This window comes from Zalophus californianus, chromosome 17 (genome assembly GCF_009762305.2).
Source record: "Zalophus californianus isolate mZalCal1 chromosome 17, mZalCal1.pri.v2, whole genome shotgun sequence".
Taxonomy (NCBI): Eukaryota; Metazoa; Chordata; class Mammalia; order Carnivora; family Otariidae; genus Zalophus; species Zalophus californianus.
The window spans coordinates 26,929,266-26,948,529 of record NC_045611.1 but is presented as its reverse complement, the minus strand read 5'-3'; the positions used below and the strand labels follow the sequence as shown (position 1 = coordinate 26,948,529).

Below are 19,264 nucleotides of genomic sequence, written 5' to 3'. Positions count from 1 at the left end.
TTCCTGCTTTGTGTCCTGCAGGAGGCTGGAGGTTCTGAGGGTAGAGACCGGGTACCCTGTTCCCCATCCCCCTGCAGCACCACCTTACCACTGGCCTCAGCCAGCTGTGGGCTGCCGAGTTGTTTTCCCTGTAGCCAGGCAAGCCTGGACGGAGGCTTCAGGTGGGGCCTGACCTCGGGGAGCCACTCACAGAGGTGATGATTACGTAGGGTGGGCCAGTACCCCCAACAGTGACTCCCCCAGGCTCATCCAGGGCCCACGGGTGGGCCAGCCCATGCATTGGGCGGAGGTGCTGAAAACCCATGGAGGGCTGAGGCCAAGGGTGAGGGGCACTGAGCCCCCAGGGGGGCCAGGGCAGGCCCTGCAGAGAAATCCAGGAATGAGAGAGGGAGGTGGCAGCCAGCCGGAAATTCAAGACAGGCAGGCGGAGCCTTACCTGGGACAGCCTGCCCAGACAAGCTCAGGCTGGGTGCCCGTGAGCCCCGGGAGGAGGTAGAAGGGGAGGAGGCAGGGTCCGGCCAGGGCTCTGCCGAGACTCGGAGGTAAGAAATCGCTGTTCGCTGTTTATGGTGGAGGACGGGGCAGGAAAATCCGGCGAAGTTAGACTCCCAGCCTGGCCCACTTGACCTTGGCAGGCTCTCCGGTCTAGTTTCATACCCTGAGGGCATGTGGGAGGCCCTGCCCTTGGTCTGCTCAGGGTTCTGGGCAAGTTTGGAGGCCCTGGCTGTCCTCGGGTCCCCCCTTGCTGCTCTGAGTGTGGGCTAGGCGCACTAACGTGGTGGCCGTTTTGGCACAGGGAGGCTCGCAGGGGGCGGTGGGGGAGACTGCGTAAGGTTGAGGACCAAGGTGGGGCTGCGAGCCCCAGGGCTTGGATGGGGAGGAAGGAGACAGGCACCCGGGTCTCTGCCTGTTTTGTCCCCAGCACCCAGAGCCTGTTTCCTCGTTGGATCCCAAGGGAAACCGGTTTGGGAGCAGGTTGACCCAGGTTGTTTGACTTTTGACAAGGAAGAGAAAGGCAGCCTGCCTGGGTCAGCTGAGCAGAGGGGACAGGGCCCAGGCCTGGGGGCATGCCGGCCCTGTCTGGCCAGCACAGGATTCTTAGCCTTTCCCCAAGTCCCTCGGGTCTCTGTGATGAGACTGCTACTTGGTGGCCGAGGACACACCGGGACTGGAGAGCCATCATGGAGGGAAAGGCCTGGGAGCTTCTTTCCCTGGGTGCTTTCCCTGTCTGCACCCCGAGGGGGGCTGGGCAAGAGCCACGGTGCGAGAAGAGGAACCGGAGCAGCGGTGTCCCCCCTACCCCCGCAAGGCCCTCCTGGTCCTCCAGCCCCACGTGCCAGACAGGCAGACAGACGTGGGTGGCTGGAGGTGGGAGGAACCTGGCGTCCGGCCAGCTCTGCCCTTACCAACTTGGCTCCCTTGGGGTGTGTGGGCAGCAAAATGGGCCCCCCACGTTCCCTCTGTTAATTAGCCCCTGCTAGTGAGTGGCTGTCATTGCCACTCCATTATGCCTCCTGAGCCATCTGTGCCCCCGCACTTAGGGGGAGACCCCGGCTGCTGGGACAGAGGCACGTGCAGAAGGCAGTGCTTCTGGAAGCTGTTGGGGGTGTCTCCTGGGGCCGGAGGCCAGGGGCTCTGCGGCCTTTCCACCAAATAGGTCCAGTTCCGGCTCTTTCTTTCCCTGAGAGAGAAGCGGTGGCCGTTGGAGTCCCGGGTGAGGAAAGGGGCCCCCTCTCCCCTCCTGCCATCAGCGCCTGCGCTTTGCTGGGCACTGATAGGCAGGTGTGGGGGAGGAGGGGTGGGGCACACAGGGGAGGTCAAAGTCGAGATCCGGGGCTCCGGGGACACTTTGGCAGTCAAATGAGGTGGTACCTTGTCCCTGCTAGTCAAAGCAAGTCCTGCCGCCTTTGTACACTGCTGTGCCGCCCGACGGGTAGTCACCCCACCTCTCTGGGCCTCGTTTGCCTCCCTCGGTGGGGGCGCTACAATGCCTCACTGCCGGACCAGAGGCCTCTGGCCTAAGTCTGGGTGCCATCCAAACCTCAGAGTCCAGGGCCCAGGGAGTTGCTGACAGAAGGGGCGCAACCATGGAGACATCAGCTGGGTGGCCTGTCCCAGCCCTCCTGTCTGAATGGGGAGGAGGAGTTCGAAGTCTCCTCTGCGCACTTCCCCCCCACCCCGTTGAAGTATGTAAGAGCCCCTGTTATTGCTCTGCTGGTGAGACAGGCCTGGTGTCCCCATTTCAGACCTGGGGACACCCAGCACAGAAAGCTCAGAGCTGGACAATGTGGTGTCAGGTCCCGTGCGGAGCTATTTGAAGGACTCTAGGGCCATGCTGGGGGGGCGGGGGGGAGTCTAGGTGGGGCGAGGGGCAGTTTGGAGCCTCCCGGTCACTGGGTCTCCCCCAGGCCTGAGCAGGGTACCCGGGGGCCCCTTGGGAGGAGCGGTCCTCCCAGCCATACTGCGGGCTCCAGAGGCCAAGTGGGAAGGCGCCACCCAGCCCACCTAGCTCCAATCCCCTGAGCTACAAATGGGGGCCTGATGTTCACAGATGGCTAGGACCTCCCCTGAGGAACCCAGGCCTCCAGATGCCTGTCCCTGCACCTGTTTCCCATGGCAAGAGTGGCCCAGCCTCCCCGGCACGAAAGTGGGGGCGGGGAGAGCTTGTGGTCCATCTTTGGTGGGCCCATCCTTGCCCTGGGGCTCAGGGGCTTCTGATGGCTGAGAGGCAGGAGTGTGGCCAGAATGACCTTCCAGGCCTGTTCTGCCTGGATCTAATCTCCTGCTGAGTGCAGCTGGGGGCTGGGCTGAGGTCAGACATTCCGTCATGCCTGGAAAGAGGGGGTGGCAGCTCTGTCTACCTTCTATCTCAGGCAGCTGGGCACCCAGGTGTGCCTGCCTCCTGGGGGGGTCAGCAGGGGTGATCCTTGGATGCCCAGCCAGCCTGAACTCTGTGAGGACTTACATTCTGTAGTGGTCTCCCCCCAGCAGGACAGGAACAGGGGGGATGTCTGTCTGCCTGCCCGTCTGTGCTGGGCCCAAGGCCACTTCTTGTTTGTATGAGGTCAAGATGCCACTGGAACCAGGAAAGAGGTACTGGGGGAATTTCAAGGCCTTGAAGTTAGATCCTGGCTCAAATCCTGTGTGACCTCCGGCTGGCTCCCTTCCCTCTCCAACCCTCAGTCTCTTCCCCCAGCAAATGCGACAAGGCCTCCTTGGCAGAATTGTGGGGGCAGAAATGAAAGTCACTTGCCTGGCACGTAGTGCTCAATAGGGGTTCATGGACTCTGAGTCTCAAACCTTCAGTGGGGAGGGGTGGAGAGAGGGCCAGTGCTGGGACAGGTGTAGACACAGGAGCCCTGACCACAAGCTCCAGAGCTTTTGAAATCTGATGCAGGTAAATGTGGGTTGCACATTTGTGCAATGTGCATTGTGCAATTTGCACAATGTGCACCTGCCTCAGCTTCACCCCTAAGGGAGCCAACTGGGTCCAGTCTGTTCTTGGAGCTCCAAATAAGGTCTCAGAAAAACAGGCGTGGACCTGCATGGTCTCCGCCCTCCTGTTTGCCTGGCCTTGCAGTCCATCCTTGGAGTTGGCACCAACCTCCTACACCCCAAGCCTGGGCTTGAATCTCCATTAGACTTGTCCCATTTTAATGGCCCACGGGGCCCCGTGTTCTCCCAAGTCTTGGATATGTTGGGCTCCCTGTTCCTTCTCCAGCCGGGGGATGAGCAGTGGGTGGGGGAGGCAGGCTTAGGGCACAGGGCACACAGCTCCCTTTGTGAGAGTGGCTGAGTCATATGGGCAACGCCATCCATGCTGGGCCCTGGGGCGGCTGTGATGGGAGATGGTGTTATCATGAGGCTACAGCTGCCCCCGCGCCTGTGGCCAGGAGGCTTTCCCATGGGAATGAACGGGGAGGTGTCTGGCCACAAAGCATGTGGTCTGGATCGCAGGACCCAGATTCAAGTCCTGGCTCGGGTGCTGATGTGCCGTGAGCCTTTGGGAAGCTTCCCTTTTCGAGCCTCAGTTTTCATCTCTGTTAAATGGGATCAGTCATCACTGTTTTGTAGAGGAGATACTGGACACGAAAGGACTTTGCAGGGTTGCCTGGGTGGCTCAGTCTGTTAAGTGTCTGCCTTCGGCTCAGGTCGTGATCCCAGAGTCCTGGGATCGAGCCCTGCATCGGGCTCCCTGCTCGGCGGGGAGTCTGCATTTCCCTCTCCCGCTGCCCCTCCCCCCGCTTGTGCTCTCTCATGCACTCTCTGACAAATAAATAAATAAAATCTTAAAAAAGAAAAAGAAGAAAAGAAAGGACTTTGCAAACTGTGGAGGGCCAGGCCTTTGTTGACTTTATGATAACCAGAGTGACACTGGCCAATATTTGTCACGCACCTACTGTGTGCCAGGCGTGGTGCTCAGTGCTTTACAAGGCCACTCAGCTTGCAAAGGGACACATGTGGACTTGAAGTGCTCTTGTCCAATAAAAACCCACCTCCAGGCAGCCAGTGGTTGCCCGTGACCCTTCCCACGGTGGGGCACAGCTCTTCACTATCTTCAAGGCTGGCTCACACTGCCCTGGGGGGCGGGGGTTGAGGATGGAGAAGGATGAGACCTCTCCCCCAGCTCTGTCACCGCGGGGCCCACGGAGCTCCGTCCTTGTACCCTGTCCTGGGGGCCACACATGGTGGCAAATCTGCTCCCACCTGCCTGTAAGTCCTATTTCTGTTTCATGTTCAGGCCGCTCTGAAGAGTAGAGCCCTCATAAGGACATCAGGCCTGCTCACTTGTGCCTGGGCTGTGAGCTTTATGTATGTGGCCTTGATAATTGTTACCGTGGTGACGACGTTGTAGCCCCTTGATAGGGGAGAAGGTGGGTGGCCAGAGAGACAGTGCCTGAGTCACCCAGATGGTAGAGCCGGGAGGAGATGCCAGTTGGCCTGAGCCCAGAGCGCAGGCTCCCAGCCTCTCCTCCATCCCTTAAGATGAAGACCCTTTTGCCCCTTCACCTTTTGGCACTCCCTGCCCTGCCTCTGGCCTCTGTCACCAGCCAGTAATGCGCGTGACTTTCTCTGGGCCCCTGGGGACCCCAGCCCTTCAGCCCTGAGCCTCAGCAATGTGTTTCCAGTGGCCTGTTGGAAGGCTGCCTCATTCACAGGGCCCCCCCCATTCCACTGTACCCAAGGGCAGCCTCTTCCCTGCCTCCCAGATCTGCACCCTCTCCTGCGCCCCCCATGCTTCAGGGCAGTTTCTGACATCTCTTCATGCCCCTCGCCTTCACACATGGGCTAGGGAGTGCTAGCCCTGCCTCGGGTTCTTGGACCAAAGTCTCCCCCCCAATCTCTCCCTCTGCCTCTATGTTCTCCACTGCCCCCACTGGACCACCCCTCTACCCAGCCCACCCACGTTGCTGGCGCAAGCCCCTCAAGTCCAAACCAGGGTTTCTCTTGCTGAATTACTTTGTGTCTCTAAAATACCAGTGGGACCCAGCCCACAGGTTCAGGGGGATGAAATGAAATGAGAACAATCCACCTAAAACAGAGCATCCTGCACTGCACATAGGGTTCCCTATGGACACAGTAGCTCTTATCAGTCCTGTTATTAGTACTAATAATAGGTGCTATTGTGATGAATAGTAATTTATTGGGTTTCTCATTTGTGACCCCCAGAGCACTCTGGGAGCTCTGCAATGCCAGTAATTGACTCCCAGTGTCACCCTGATGTGAGCCAGACTCAGGGCTGGGTGGGCCCGCTGTCTTTCCTTGCCCTGGAGCCTGGCACAGTGCCCAGCACATAGCAGGTCTCTGAGAAGCCCGACGGTGACAGGGCGGGCAGAGCTTGGCAAGCTGTCTCCGGCCTGGGCCAGTCCACCGCATAGGCCTTTCCCACGTGGCCCGAGGGGCCTGGCTCCAGGCTTCTGTGTCTCTTTGCTCAGATGTCCCGCAGAGAGAGTGGTGCCTCCAACACTCCACCTGTGAGGTGCTGGTCCGCACCCTCTGTGGGGTGTGTGTGTTGGGAGGGACTGCTTCCTGCTGGCTTGGACCCTGGGGGACAGCTGAGGCTGCCCCGGCTGCCAGCTGGCCTGGCCCTGAAGGACAGACTTTGGAGAAACTGAGGCTTAGAGGCGGTAACTTGCTCAGGAACATTGCATGTCAGGGACTCCACAACCTTTTTGGATGACTCACTTCCGCTCCGTTGTTTCCTGGCCCCCCCAGCACGAACTGGCCCCTCCAGCCCTGGCAATGAGCAAGTGCCCACTGTAGCCCTGGGAGGGAACAGTGGGCCAGACACAGGCCAAGTGCCCACAGTGCCTGCCTTCCGCGGGCATCGGCCACAGCCCGCCCCGGGGGCTGATCGCTTGGAGAGCACAGCACTGCTTCCTGGAAGCTCTGGCCTGGGGGCCTCCCTGCTCCTCACCATTTGCTTTATTGCCTTTCTCCCTGTGGCTTGATCTGTGTAGGCAGGTGAGGGGTACATCTTACCCACAGCAGACCTCTGGCCTCCTAGACTGCCTAAAAAGCTTCAATTCATGTGGCATCAGGGGACTTTTCCACGTCCCTTTTCTAAAATGCGGATCCCTGCACGAGAGAAGGGGTCTGTAGGGCCCTGAGCATCTGATGTGCTCAGGCCCCATGCTAGGGGCATGGGAAGGCTGGATTCATGAGTGGTCAGGAGCGCTGTGTGGAGCCAGACCACCCTGGGCCTCCATCCCAACTCTGCCACTTCCCAACTGGGTGACCTTGGGCAAGTGAATTCCCTTCTCTAAGCTGCATTTCTCTGCCTTTTGCTCTCTCCTCTTCATCACCACATTCACAGCGAATATTTATTGAGGGCTCATCAAGTGCTCAGCAACATGCTGAGCAACATGTTTTCCTCCTCACCACTGCCCTGTGGTGCTCTGGTGATGGTGGGAGGGAAGATTCTGGAATGCAGTAAATGGTCAGTAAATGTAACCATTATTGTTATTATTGTTGCTGTCATCACTTACTCTCATTATATTGTGAAATTCCTACGGCATCTTTGACTTGGGAATCGGGTAGGGATGAGGGAAGACAGGGAGCTCCAGGCCTACAGGGTGGGCTGTGAGCCGTCTGGAGCTTCCAGACTCTCAGGGAGGCTATGAACCTTAGCAGTGGGAGGGAGCCTCTGACAGAGGCCAGTGGCCAGAAGGGAATGCATTGGGCATCAGCCCATTTCCAAATTTCTCTCTTTGGGCTTTTGGAAGCCACCGGGAATGGTTCTTCACCTGGGCCTCAGTTTCCCCTTTGGCCTAGCAGATGTACCCCCGGGGTCTTAGAATCTGGAACGGGAGTCTTGGATTGTTGAAACTTGGGGAGCACTGAGATAGGTCCCTTTGCTGTGACAACTGAGGCTCAAGGAGGACTCAAGGTCAGGCGGTCAGGTGGTCAGTTGTGCGTGGCCACATGCCAAGCCACTTGACACCCCCGCCCCCCCTTCTCCAGTGCTTTCCGCTCTGCCGGTCAGCGCCGGCTCCTGTCTGCTGCCAAGGAGGCTGGACTCTCCTTCAGGAAGGGGCAGTTGTCGCCTGGGCCTGGATGGGGGGGGAGAGACAGCATCTGAGGGGCCTGTTGCCGTGGCAACCCTGGTTTCTCTGCGGGAACTTGGGGGAGAAGAGCCCCCGGTGTGGGGGGAAGCGACAGATGGAGGGCGGGGAGGCAGAGTTATCCCCAGCGGGGGCTGTCTGTCCACAGAGCCTGGCACCTGTCTGCCTGGATGGGTGGTGAGGCTGAGGTGCCCCCTTGCCCGGCGCTGAGTCATGGGCATCCCCCAGAGTCACTGCCAGAGCTCTCTTGGCCCTGCCCCCTCCCAGCCTCCCTCTGAGAAATCCGTGACTCACGTAAGGTCCCGTCATCCCAGCCAAGCTAGGGAAGAGGGAGGAGCCCGGCTGGGGCAGGAGGGGGGCGTCCCCCCTGCAAACACACGCTGCCGCCTCTGCAGCTCCCTGCCCGCTTGCTCTGCCGCAAGAGAGGAGCTGGGAGCCTCCCACACTCACCAGCCCACCTACTGGGGGCACCCGGACCCCGGTGGCTGTGTGAAGCCTCCAAGGTGAATCGTGAAAGGCATTCCAGCTGCCTGGCCCCACATAGGACCTTCCACCGGCACCAGGTACCAGATCAAGGGTGTGACAGCGGGAAGGAGGAAGGATGCGGTGTGTGTGGTGGAGGGTAGGCTGGAATTGGGAGGTCTCTCGGTGGCAGCCAGCCCCGATGGACTATGTGGTGCGGGGTCTCCAGGGTTGGCCAGGATGGACGGGGAGGTGGCTCAGAAGGGGATGGGGCTCCAAGGCTGGAATCTCTCAGAGCCACTAGTCATTTGTCACTAGAGAAACTGAGGCTCAGGGTGGTATAGTCACGAGGTCCAGCAAGCTATGGTCTGCTCTCTGGTCCACTCCTGCTCCCACTACACAGATGGGGGAACTGAGGCTCCCAAGTCATGTATCCAGTCTAGCAGTAAAGGGCCAGGGTCCAGCCTGGGGGAGGAAGGGCTTTGTCTACAGATGCCCAGGGCTGAATTCAGGGTGCCCAAGTGAGTCAAGGGCAGTCTGGCTCCTCACCACACAGGCCACTGTGGTCCCAGCTGTCGGGTCTGAGAGAGAGTGCGGGGAAGTAGGGGCAGATAGATGGGGGAGCAGAAGCTGCAGGCGGAGCCCCCTGCCCACTAACCACCAGACCCCGGTGCTTCCATCTGTGTGGCACTGATAGGAATTTCTCCCCAGGCGCTACCGCAGCGCCTGCCCGGCTCCAGCGAGGGGGGTCTACTGGTTCCTCTTCTCTCCTCTTCCCCAACCAGCCTCCTTCCTGCGGGACTGAGCTGGGGTCTCCCGTGGCCCCACAGGAGGGACTGGTGCTCGTTTTACTGAGGAGGGTTGGGGGGTGCCTATATTGAGACAGGCACCTCTCAGCCCTCTACCCCAACTCCCATCCTGCTTGGTGGGGCGGGTAGGAAGAGCCTTTGTGGCTCCAGAGGGCCAAGGAAGTTATTCATGCAAGCATTTATTGAGTGCCTTCTGTGTGCCTGATATCCCGGGGGTGGGGGCAATGAATGAGACAATTAAGGTGTCTTAGAACTCCTGGGTGGCCCAGACTCAGAGCCAAGCTCCTGCCCCCTCACTGTGGGTACCCTGAGGGCAGAGGTGCTTTCTTGGGGTTGGAGACTGAGTGGGAAGAAGCCTCTCCTGTCAGTGAGAGCCACCAGCTGCTGAGTTGGTTCCCCAGAGCCCAGGCCAGGGTCCTATGGGAACTCCCCTGCCAGTGTCTAGAGGATGGACTAGTTTGGGGGACAGACCTAATCCCCCTTTGCGGCAAGGACCCTGGGGATCTGAGATACAGATCCACCTCAGTCATAGCACCTTGCCTTGCCTCTCTCTCTGGGCCTCAGTTGTCCCAGCTGTGAAATGGGTGTGTAGAGGTGAGGATAGCTGTCCTGTCTCCTGTGGCCCTGGGGCTTGGCTGCAAGAGTGTCAGCTTGTGAAGGACACCAGTCCGGGCACGGCCTGTCGGGGAGAGTCCGGGGGAGACGCTGTGCGAGGCAGCCTGCGTGCGCTCTCGATGCTGGCTTCAGGGTCCTGGGCCACTGGACAGGGGCTGGTCAGCCTGGCTGCGACACCCCACCTTGTCAGGGACACAGCTAAAGGAGACAGTGAGGGTCTGAAGCTGAGGAGTGACATAAAGTTGCTCGTAGAGGGGAAGAGCTTTCTGAGCTGGGAGGACCCAGCTGAGCTTAGAGACCAGGAGGGAGGGGTGAAAGGGTTGATGAGCATATATGAGGATGGGGTGGGGGGCATTTTGGGCAGAGGCCACCGCATGGAAAAGGTTTGGGAAGGACGAGAGCGGGGAGATGGGGCAGGTGATGGCACTGGAGACCTGCCATGGGTCACTGTATGGGGTCTGGAGCGCCCAGCCGGCAGGTCTCACTCCGCTCTGCAGGCGGAGGGATGGCCTTGCGGCCTGCAGCCAGGTCAGCCGGGTGCCAGGTGGGGGCTGGGTGCTCTGGCCGTGACCCCCACAGGATGGGGAGGGGAAGGCTGTGACGGGGTGGCCTGGCTGTGGGGTTCATCGCTCGCTCGTGCTTGGAAGGCAGCTTCATGGCTGTGGGGACAGAGGGGGAGGGGCTGCCCGGCTGAAGGGAGGGCAGCTGAAACAGGCAGGGTCTGTGTGCCGGGGGGATCGCCTTCCTAGCGGGGCCGGGCGTGACAAAGATGGGAGGGGGAGGCAGACACAGCCATGAAGGGGGCCTCGTGGACCGTGCGCCATGCTCCCGCTGAGCCAGGCCACAGGTCCCTCGGTCCTCGGCAGAGCTGCGTGTGGGGGTGAGGGCGGGGCCTCTCCCAGGGATGCAGGCACAGGTGGGCTTCTACAGGGCAGGGGTGAAGAGTCAGGGGCAGGGCATGGAGGAGGCGGCGGGGATGTCGGGCCTGGCACCCCCAGACCCTGCCTTCTGATTCCCAGCAGATGGGGCGTCACGTGAGCAAACACAGCAGTCAGGGAACCAGGAGCTGAGGGACCAGGCAGATGGCAAGTGGGGAGTGGGGCAGGACTGGCACAAAGGGGCCTCTCAGACAGTGGGGAGGGGCTGGCTGGGCCTCGAGCCCCCCAGGCTTACCCTCTGCCTGTCCGGTCCTCATGCCTCACCGGGAGTTCCTTGAGGCCCTCGGGGAGTCCCGCAGGTTCTGGGGTCAGGCCTGGACTGCTGGGGAGAGGGGCCAAGGGCGTGGGAGGAGCTCGGGACACACAATTTCTGACCCCTGCCTGGGGCCAGCCTGCCCCTCAAGCCCCAAACTCTCCCTGGTTCCCTGGGGGCTTGGCCTGAGCTAGAACATCCTGGAGCTCCCCTGCCCTCAGACCCTGCTGGGCCCCGGGCTCGGCGCTTTGCACACCCCTTCGTTCCTGCGAGGCAGGTGCTCCTGGTGTGTCCACTTGAGAGACGAGGACACTGAGGCACGGGAGGCTTACCCATGAGGAACTGCTTGTCTTTGGGGCTCCAGAGTCTGTGATCTTGCCCACCGTGCTTTCCCGGCCCCCTCAGTCGGGCGGGGGCTCCTGGGCCAGGCCAGGCTCGTGCTGGGTGCCAGAGAGCGTGTGCCCTTGTCTCGAACCCCAGCCGTGCCCCTGCCGAGCCCGCGCTCTGCTAGGGTGTCAGGACCCATGGAGACAGCAAGGCCCGTCTGCCTGGGGAGAACCCTGGCTTTGGTCGTCTCTGGTGGTGTGAACGTGGGCGTCTGCCTCAGTGTCCTCATCTGGAAAAAGTGGGTAACAATAGTGTCGCCCTTGCGGGGCTGTTGTAAACACGAAGGAGTGATTGCAGGAAAGCAGGCAGAGCAGGGCTGGGCCATGTAAGTTAGCCTTTATCCTAAGATCTCCACATGGGGCAGACGGAGGCGCTGAGGCCCAGAGACAACTTCTGACAACCGAGGGGGTGGGGGGGAGGGGCTTCATCCTGCCTCCCCCCTGGGGAGAGCTGGGGCCGCTTGGGCTCTGGCAGGACCTCGCCCTCCCTCTACTGTCTGAGAGGCGCTTTGGTGGGAAGGCCAGTGGGGTTGGCATCAGGCTCCTGAGCTGCTGCAGGCTCAGGCTCAGATAGTTTGTGGTACGCGTGGCAGTTCCAGGCAGGCAGAGATAAAGGCTGAGCCCCAGAGAAGCTGGCAGGGCTTCTAGGCATCAGTGGACAGGGCTCTACATTACAGGGAGGCGGCTGGGGGTGGGGTGGGGGGTGGCTCGCTGTGGAAGCCAGCCCTGCTCGGGCTCCCTGTAGCTCTGGCCCTTCTGCAGCTAATGGCTCTAGCCCGGCTCCCCCCACCCGGGCTCAGTGCCACTTCAGTGAACTCCAGATAAGCAATGGTGAGAGACTCGAGCCACCTCTCAGGCCTCTCTGCTCTGTCCTCAGGTCTATGCCTTCCCCCTCCCAAAGCCTTGGCTTTGTCTTTCAAGGCCCACGCGGGAAAGCAGAGGGCCGCAGGGGCCCAAGGTTGTCACCTGCCTGGACCTCAGTGTCCCCACGATTCACAGAGATGAGTGTCCCACCCCCGGGCAGGGTGGTTGCTGGGATCTGGAGCAACCCATGCATGGGAAGTGTGTACGTAGCTCATTGTGCAGCTTTGAGAGGTCTTCCCTAAACCCGGGCTGAAGAGTTTGTCTTCAGGGTCACGTGGTGGCTGAGTTAGAACCAGGTTCAAATCCTGGAACAATGACCTGGAACAAGCAGCTCAATCTCTCAAAGCCTCATTACTTAGGCTGTAAAATGGGGATGAAGACACCTAAGTCTCTAATACCTCTATGAGACCCTGTGGGGGATAAGGGGAGACAGCTGCCCACCTAGGGCCCCATGGGCAGTAGAGCCCTACGCTGAGCTGTCCCAGACCTTTGCTCCTTCATCACCCAGCTTGGCTGTGCCCCCGGGAGAGGCAGCCCGAGGTGGTAGCTCTGGGGCTGTCTGGTTCTGTCCCGGCTCCATCAACTGTGTGAACTTGGACAGGTGTATGAGCCTCTCTGTGCCTTGTTTCCTTCATCTTTAAAGTGACACTGGTAATGGTCCCTTGAGAAGGTTAAGTGAGCCACTACATTTTAAGTGCTGAGTGTAGTGCTCGGCACACCATCAGTGATATTGTCATTGCCACTGATCTGGGCCATCACCAAGGCCTCAGGAAGCAGCATGAGTTTATCCAGGAGCATTTGCTTTGTGCTCCCATGCCGTCACTGGGAAAGGCACCAGGCCCCCCAGAGCCCATGGGGGCCCTTGGACACTCCCATCCAATGGAGTCTTGATCTGCTGGCATGGAGTTCTTCAAGAATGGGGCTCCCTCCTTCTCCTCTCTGTGACCCAAGTCCTGACCCACTTGGCCATTGTCCTGGGCCTGCAGGGGAGGCCTGAGTTCAAGTTGGGCTTGTTTCCTTGGGCAGCACTCTGTGGTTGCTTCTCTGCTGGGCTGAGTTCCCTTGGCTTCTTGGCCCCTCGCCTGCGCTGGGTGGCTGACCCCCTCTGGGTCCCCGGACAAGTATGGCTCTCAGGGTCTGCTCTGTGGTTAGCACCTTGGGTCTCTGACCCTGTGGCTGGGGGGACAACTGTCTAGACCCACCTGTCTTCATGGTGACAAATGTGAGCGGTGAGCCCCAGGCGCTAGCTGGAGCAACTGAGTCATGTTTGGCCTGGCGCCCTCTGCCCACTGCTCCTCAGGCTGTGTCACCATCTGGCCATGTGCCAAACCCTTGGAGCGACTCATAAACAACCCCCCCCCCACCTTTAGTACCTATTGCTTCACTGCCTACAAAGACCCTCATTCAGTCTCGGGTGCTGCTGGCCCTTGGAGATTTGAATCCTTATCTACATTTCACAGATGAGGAAGCAGATCTCAGGTTCCCTGGACAGTCAGTGGGGGCCTGAACCCAGGCCTGGACCCAGGCCATGGCACCACAGACGGCTGCTCCCATTTGAGGGAGTGAGCTTCCCATCCCTGCAAGTGTTTAAGTTTGGCAGGGAATTGTAGAGGGAACTTGAGCAGCAGGTGAGGTTCTTCACGGCTCTTTCCAGCCCCGAGCTTTTCTGGTGCTGAGTGGGAGAGGTGCCCAAGTCCCACATTGTCCCCAGGCATTAAGTCCCTGAGCAGCCAGCCTGCTGGTCATCTGAATGGCATCAGGCGATGTTTGAGGGGGCAGGTGGGAGCTCCATAACCTTGCCTGTCACCGTGCCCGGACTTCCACCATTAGTGCCATCCAGTGGGCTGGGTGGAAGGCACAAGGGGATCAGACTGGGGATCAGGGATCGGGGATGGGGCGGGAGTGAGACTGGAGGGTGTGATGGAGGGGTCAGGAAGGGGGCACACCCACCCCCACGTCATCAGGGAGCTGATGTTTCCCCTTGCTCTCCCTATCCAATGGACCCGTGGCTGGGTCGGGGTGTTCCTGGCCCTGTGGCACTTCCCCCTCCCACACACCTACATGTGACAGAGCCTGGCGAGAGCCGTGGGCAGTGGGCAGGGCCGGAAGGAATCCTCACACGGTTTCCTAAAGCTGTATTTATCCTACGTCTGTGGCCACACCTGCCACACCCTCTTGGGCTCTGCCACTTCTGCACACAGCCCAGACCAGACGGGCGGGGTCTGCTCTCCAGCTCCCAGGCTGGGAGCCAAGGATACTAAGGTCCTGGTGCCTGGCCTGGCGTAGGGGGAGCCAGGCGGGGGAGCGGTGCCCATCTCTAGCTGTCACTGGGAGGATGGCCGGTGCTTCCCCACAGAGATGCTGCAGCAGGTGTCAGCATGCCTCAGTTCCTGCCGTCGGGTTCGCTCTCCCACAGAGCTGGAAGCCTCAGTAACTGCCGTCCAGGGCGGGTAGAAGTGTTCACAGACCCCAGGGGTGTAGGGATGAAGGGGCCCAGCCCCTGTTCCTGGGGTGCGAGGCCTCAGGTGCAGCGCAGCCTCGCGGACCTGCCTATCCACCTCCCTAGAGTGGCAGACGCTTCCTCTCCGTGTCCTGGAGAGTCCAGGGCCGGGGGTGCCATGCAGAGCAGGGGGTACAGCGCAGGCAAACGAGTGTACAGAACTGGATTGAGGTCCAGTTACCAGCTGTGTAGCCCTGGGCAAGCAGCTTCTCCCCCTGCGGAGCCTCAGTTTTCTCAGCTGTCAAATGGGCATAATAGTGCCCCCCTCATAGAGTGGGCAGGCACACGCATTATGGGAGGTTAGGTGCGCTTCATATGGTCTGTGGTTCCCTTCCCTCCTCCAGCTGCCTTGTGAGTCTCTGCATGTTGGCCCTTGGGATATTGCCTACCCCCAGGTTCCTAGACCCCAGGATCCTCCCTGGCCACAGACATATACGGTTTCCTCTCCCCACTCCACCTTGGGGGAGCCCACAGGAGTCCAGATGGAAGTTTAGCATTTGCAGCTGTGGGAATGGGTCCCACCTTCATGGTAAATTCCTCCCTGGGTCCCCTCTTAGCCCTGGGCCATAGGAGAAGGTTGTCGAGAGGCCTGGGGGTAGTAACTTAGCCTTCGTGTCAAGAGAAACCCCAAGGTTCAGTGATCACGAATTCAGATGGGATCTCAGACATCATCTAATCTAGCAACTTTGAAAGTCTGTCTGTCGTCCCAGTGATTTAGGAAAGGCTTGGGCTCCCAGGCTTCTGCATTGCAGGGCTTTTCAGAGCCTTTACCAGGCAGCTGTGTATTGGAGGAAATACTAGGCTGGTATTTAGGGTCCTATCCCTACTCTCGAGCTGTGCACAGTCTGGGGAGTCCCTCTCTTGCCAAGCACTTGGCAGAGATGTTTATGCCCCTGAGCCACTACTCAGAGGTTGGGGAGTCAGGATGGCTCGGTGCTGGAACCCCCTGCCCCAAGTGGCACTTTTGGATCGAAAGTATAGCATCAGGAATTGGCTCCTACTGGGAAGAGGCTTGGAGCCGGCCTGACCTGGGTTAGAATCCCAGCTCTGTCTCATTCATTCATGTATTTAACTAGCAGTCATGCAGAATCTACTGTGGACCAGACACAGAGCTAGTACAGGAAATACAAGTGGTGAGCCAGACAGTAAATGCTGAGAAATTGAAAATAAGTAAGCATATTGGAGGGTCATCTCGGACAGCGTTATGTGCTGTAAAGTTAAGAAGGTAAGGTGGCATGGAAGAGAGTGATGATGGGGCAGGTAATTTTGGCTGGGTAGTCATAGACGGCTTCTTGGGGGAGGAGATATTTGAAATGAGGACTGAGAAGAAACCGAGCAGGGAACAGGGTCCAGGAAAAAATGTGCTATGTTGCAGGGAAAGCACGTGCAAAGGCCCTGAGGTGTGTCTGAGGATAGAAAGAAGGCTAGTGTGCTGGAGTTGGTAAAGGCAGGGTGGGTGGGGGGAGGGCAGGGGCGGGGTGGGTGTGGAGGTGTGTGGGGTCACTAGCTTGTTATTTGGGCAGTTACGCTGCTCCCTGAGCCTCAGCTATCTGATTTGTAAACTGAGCCTCATCATTTTTGTTCAACACTCCGTTCTGGCTGGCAGTGCCATGAGCATTGTCAGTGTCTTTAGCAGAGACTTGGCTCTGGACAGCAATGACCTCTGAGCTATCGTAAGTATTTTTGTCATTACAAGTGCTCGGCGACGTTGGGTGGGACCTGCGATGCTGTGTCTCTGTTTCTCTGTGTGTCCCTGCAGTTAGTGAGCACCAAGCGTGTGTAAGAGGCCAGGGGTGCCCCATCTGTGCCCTCCCCTGGTTCCCCCTGAACTGCAGCCCCCTGCCAGCTCTTTTTAAGCATAGAAGCTTCTGATCCAACAGTGACTGCCTTCTCTGGCCCAGCAGGCCCCGGAATCCTTTCTGGGGGAAGGTTCCACCGAGAACAGCAACTCCTTTCTTTGCTTTCTTTTCCTCTTCCTCCGGGGGCCAAAAATAGTGCCTGAATGGGACACAGCTCTGGGCCAGCAGCAAGACAATAGCTGCGTCCTGACTGAAGCCGCCTGCTGGCTCTGGTCCATGGCTGGGGGGGAGGAGGTGTGAGGGTGCATGGGCACAGCGTCCCCCTGGCCCCAAGCCCCTGCTGCCTTTCCCATGGCCTCTGCCAGAAACCATCGCAAAACCCCTCGGTCCCCTTTGAGTGTGATTGCCAAGGGGGTTCCCCACTTGTTCTGGGAAAGTGTTTAGAGCTGCTTGGCTGAGACCCTAGCCCCTCAACCCCCTGAGCAGCGCCACCCTGTCTCCTGATCTGCTGCTGGTCTGGAGCCATAGGCCCCGGCGGAGGCGGGGGCGTCTGCCCCTGGTTTTCTTTCCTGCCCTGTCCGGCACGTGGAGGCCACCCCGTGTCTTCGATGTCCCCTCCCCTTTGACTCAGTGGCTATGAAGGACTTTTTAGAGGTCAGAGGGATATGCCCCTCTTGGGAGGAGGTGAGCTCCCTGTCCCTGGAGGTGATCAAATAAAGTTTGGATGTGCACTGGATGGGGGGCAGGATTTGTCAAGCATCAGATGGACATTTGGTCTTGATGTCTTTGTGTCTCAGGAGAGATCTTGGTTTGAAGTTCCAGCTAGGGTGGCCTTGAGCGAGTCGAGTCACATCACTTCCCGGAGCCTCTCTTTTCTTATCTGTAAGACAGCTTCAATAGGGCTAACCTTGGAGAGTGGTAGAAATAGATTTCCAAAATGCCTAGTGTAGTACCTGGCACATAGAGGGGGTTTCAGAAGCTTCGCCTGTGTTCTCTTCCCTTTCTGCGCGGGTACTTCCTCTGCAGCACAGAAAGGAGGGTCTGACCCACTCTTGGCCCTCAGGGAACTGTCCGGAAGGAAGCGGGGGGAGACTCCCAGCCCTAGGGATAGCTCAGAAGGAAGCTTCCTGGTGGGCTGTGGCAATCTAAGAAGGCTTCTTGGAGCAGGTGTCCCCCTAAAACGCTTCTAGGGAAGTATGGTGCACGTTCTGTATTTGTGAGGGCCAGTAATGAGGGCTGGAGGGGTGTCTAGCCTGGGACAAGGTCAAAGCCACAGGCTGGCAGCCTCCAGGGGCAAAAGCAGCTGCCTGCCATAGGCATCTTTGGTCACAAGGGTAGCCCCCACCGGGTCCTAAAAGGATTTGGTTTAAAGTCAATGTTGACAAACTTAGGCAGGTGTCCCCCGATGCTCTCTGTAACCCACCGTCCTCCACCCTGCCCTTCCTCCTGCCGGCTCCTTGCTGGGCCCGGCCAGCATCTGAGTTAGGAGACCTGGGTACCGGACAAGTTAGGGCGCTTGTGCTGTGCTGGGTCGGAGCTGGCCACTGACGCAGCTTCCTTCCTGCAGCTGCCAACGGTTGCCAGGGCAACAGTTGCCAGGGGCTGCTCTCACCTGCGCCCCTTCTCCCAGGCTGGTGGCTGGGGCTCGCAGCCCGTCTTCCCGGCTGCCCGCTTTGTCTGAAGCTCCAGCGAGGGGGCAGGGGCTGGGCTGGCTCCGCTTCAAAGTCCTCCTCCCCAGAAACCCATGCACTGCCCCAGCAGCCTGCAGCCTGCGACGAGGCCAGCCCTTCGCTCACTCGTTCACGCGCTTTGTGTACGTAGAGTCCACTCGATGCCACAAAGGAGGAGCCCAGGTACGACTTCCCTAATCCCCCCTTCTTCCTGCCATCCCTCTCATTCCTGGCCCCCCTTCCCTGCCCCCCACCCCCTCCCTTTTCCTTCTTCTCCCCCATTCCTTTGCCTCCCCTTCCCCTGCTCCTTCCCACCTCCCTCCCCTTCCCCCCTCTTTCTTCTCTCCGTCCATCCCCCTTCCCCATCTCCCCTTTCTCTCTAGCACTGCTAGGGGAGCTGATGGATGGGGTGGGGTGGGGGGAGCTGGGTGGCACCAGGGACCCGGGGAGAGGCACAGATGCCACGCTAAGGGGGATTCAAACAGCAGCCCCAGAAGGATGTGGTTGGGGGGTAAGGGCTCCGTGCACACTCTCCTCAGTCACACTCGAGCTCTGGGCTGCACCGTCAATGAATAAAGATAAGCCTCTGAGGGGTGTTGGGAGGCTGCATCCCTGGCTTTCAGGAGCCATGGCACAGGGGTCACCTGGGCCCTCAGGGGAAGGGTGTTCGGAACCCCAAGGAGACACATCTGGAAGCATCTTTCCTGTGAGTTTGAAAGAGAAGGCTTTCTAACAGGTAAGGTAAAGGGGAAACGGGCCGCAAAACCGAGAGCATCAGTTCTGGAGACAGGCCCTGGGGTAGCATCTCGTGTGCACCCCTGGCTTGGCTGGGCAGTCCCCATTGGGTAGCTCCACCTTCCGGGGACTCAGTTTCCTCATTTGTTAAATGAATGAGTGTAATGGCGCTTGTCTCTTAAGGTTTTGGGGAGGATGAATGTGTTCCTTCGTGTAAAGAGCTTAGAATCGAGTTTTGCATTTTCCCAGAGCTTAATCGATGTTAGCTGTGTTGCTGGAGGGGTTGAGCACACTGCCCTGGGTGGTGGGCAGGGGGGGGGGGGTTGCAAATAGCGATGGAGGACACCACGGTGCTGTGTGCCCAGTGAGCTGGGTGGAATCCCCTGGTCTGTGCCTCCACTGCCCTTCCCTGGAGGGGGCTGGTGCCTCAGGCTTGCCCAGGCCCCCAGCTTTCTTGGGGGGAGGACACCTGGCCGTGTGTCCCGTGCACCTCTCAGCCAGGGATCTGGGACCCGGAGGAGGAGGAAAGAAAGGGAGGGTTCGTGGCTGGCCTTGGGAATACGAGGGTCTTATACTCCAAAGACGGGCACTCTGCCAGGTCCAGAGTAGCTGATCCGCAGCCCCCAGAGCAGGGTGCTAACTGGGCTGACCTTGTAGGCCTGGCCTTG

At 59.4% G+C, this 19,264-nt stretch overlaps 1 protein-coding gene across 5 annotated transcripts in view; it reads left to right on the top strand.

The window, feature by feature from the left end:
• The first annotated feature begins 448 nt into the window (after window positions 1-448).
• The window catches only part of ADGRG1 (adhesion G protein-coupled receptor G1), a 37,985-nt gene continuing 19,169 nt past the window's right edge, over window positions 449-19,264 (top strand). The window contains exons 1-2 of one of the 5 annotated variants that reach the window (XM_027617472.2): window positions 7,582-8,128; window positions 17,953-18,044. The gene's annotated coding sequence lies outside the window, so the exon portion shown is untranslated. Of the gene's footprint in view, window positions 543-7,581; window positions 8,129-17,949; window positions 18,045-18,350; window positions 18,598-19,264 lie in introns of those variants that run through there. The other 4 variants (XM_027617473.2, XM_027617471.2, XM_027617470.2 and 1 more) reach the window with 4 other exon arrangements.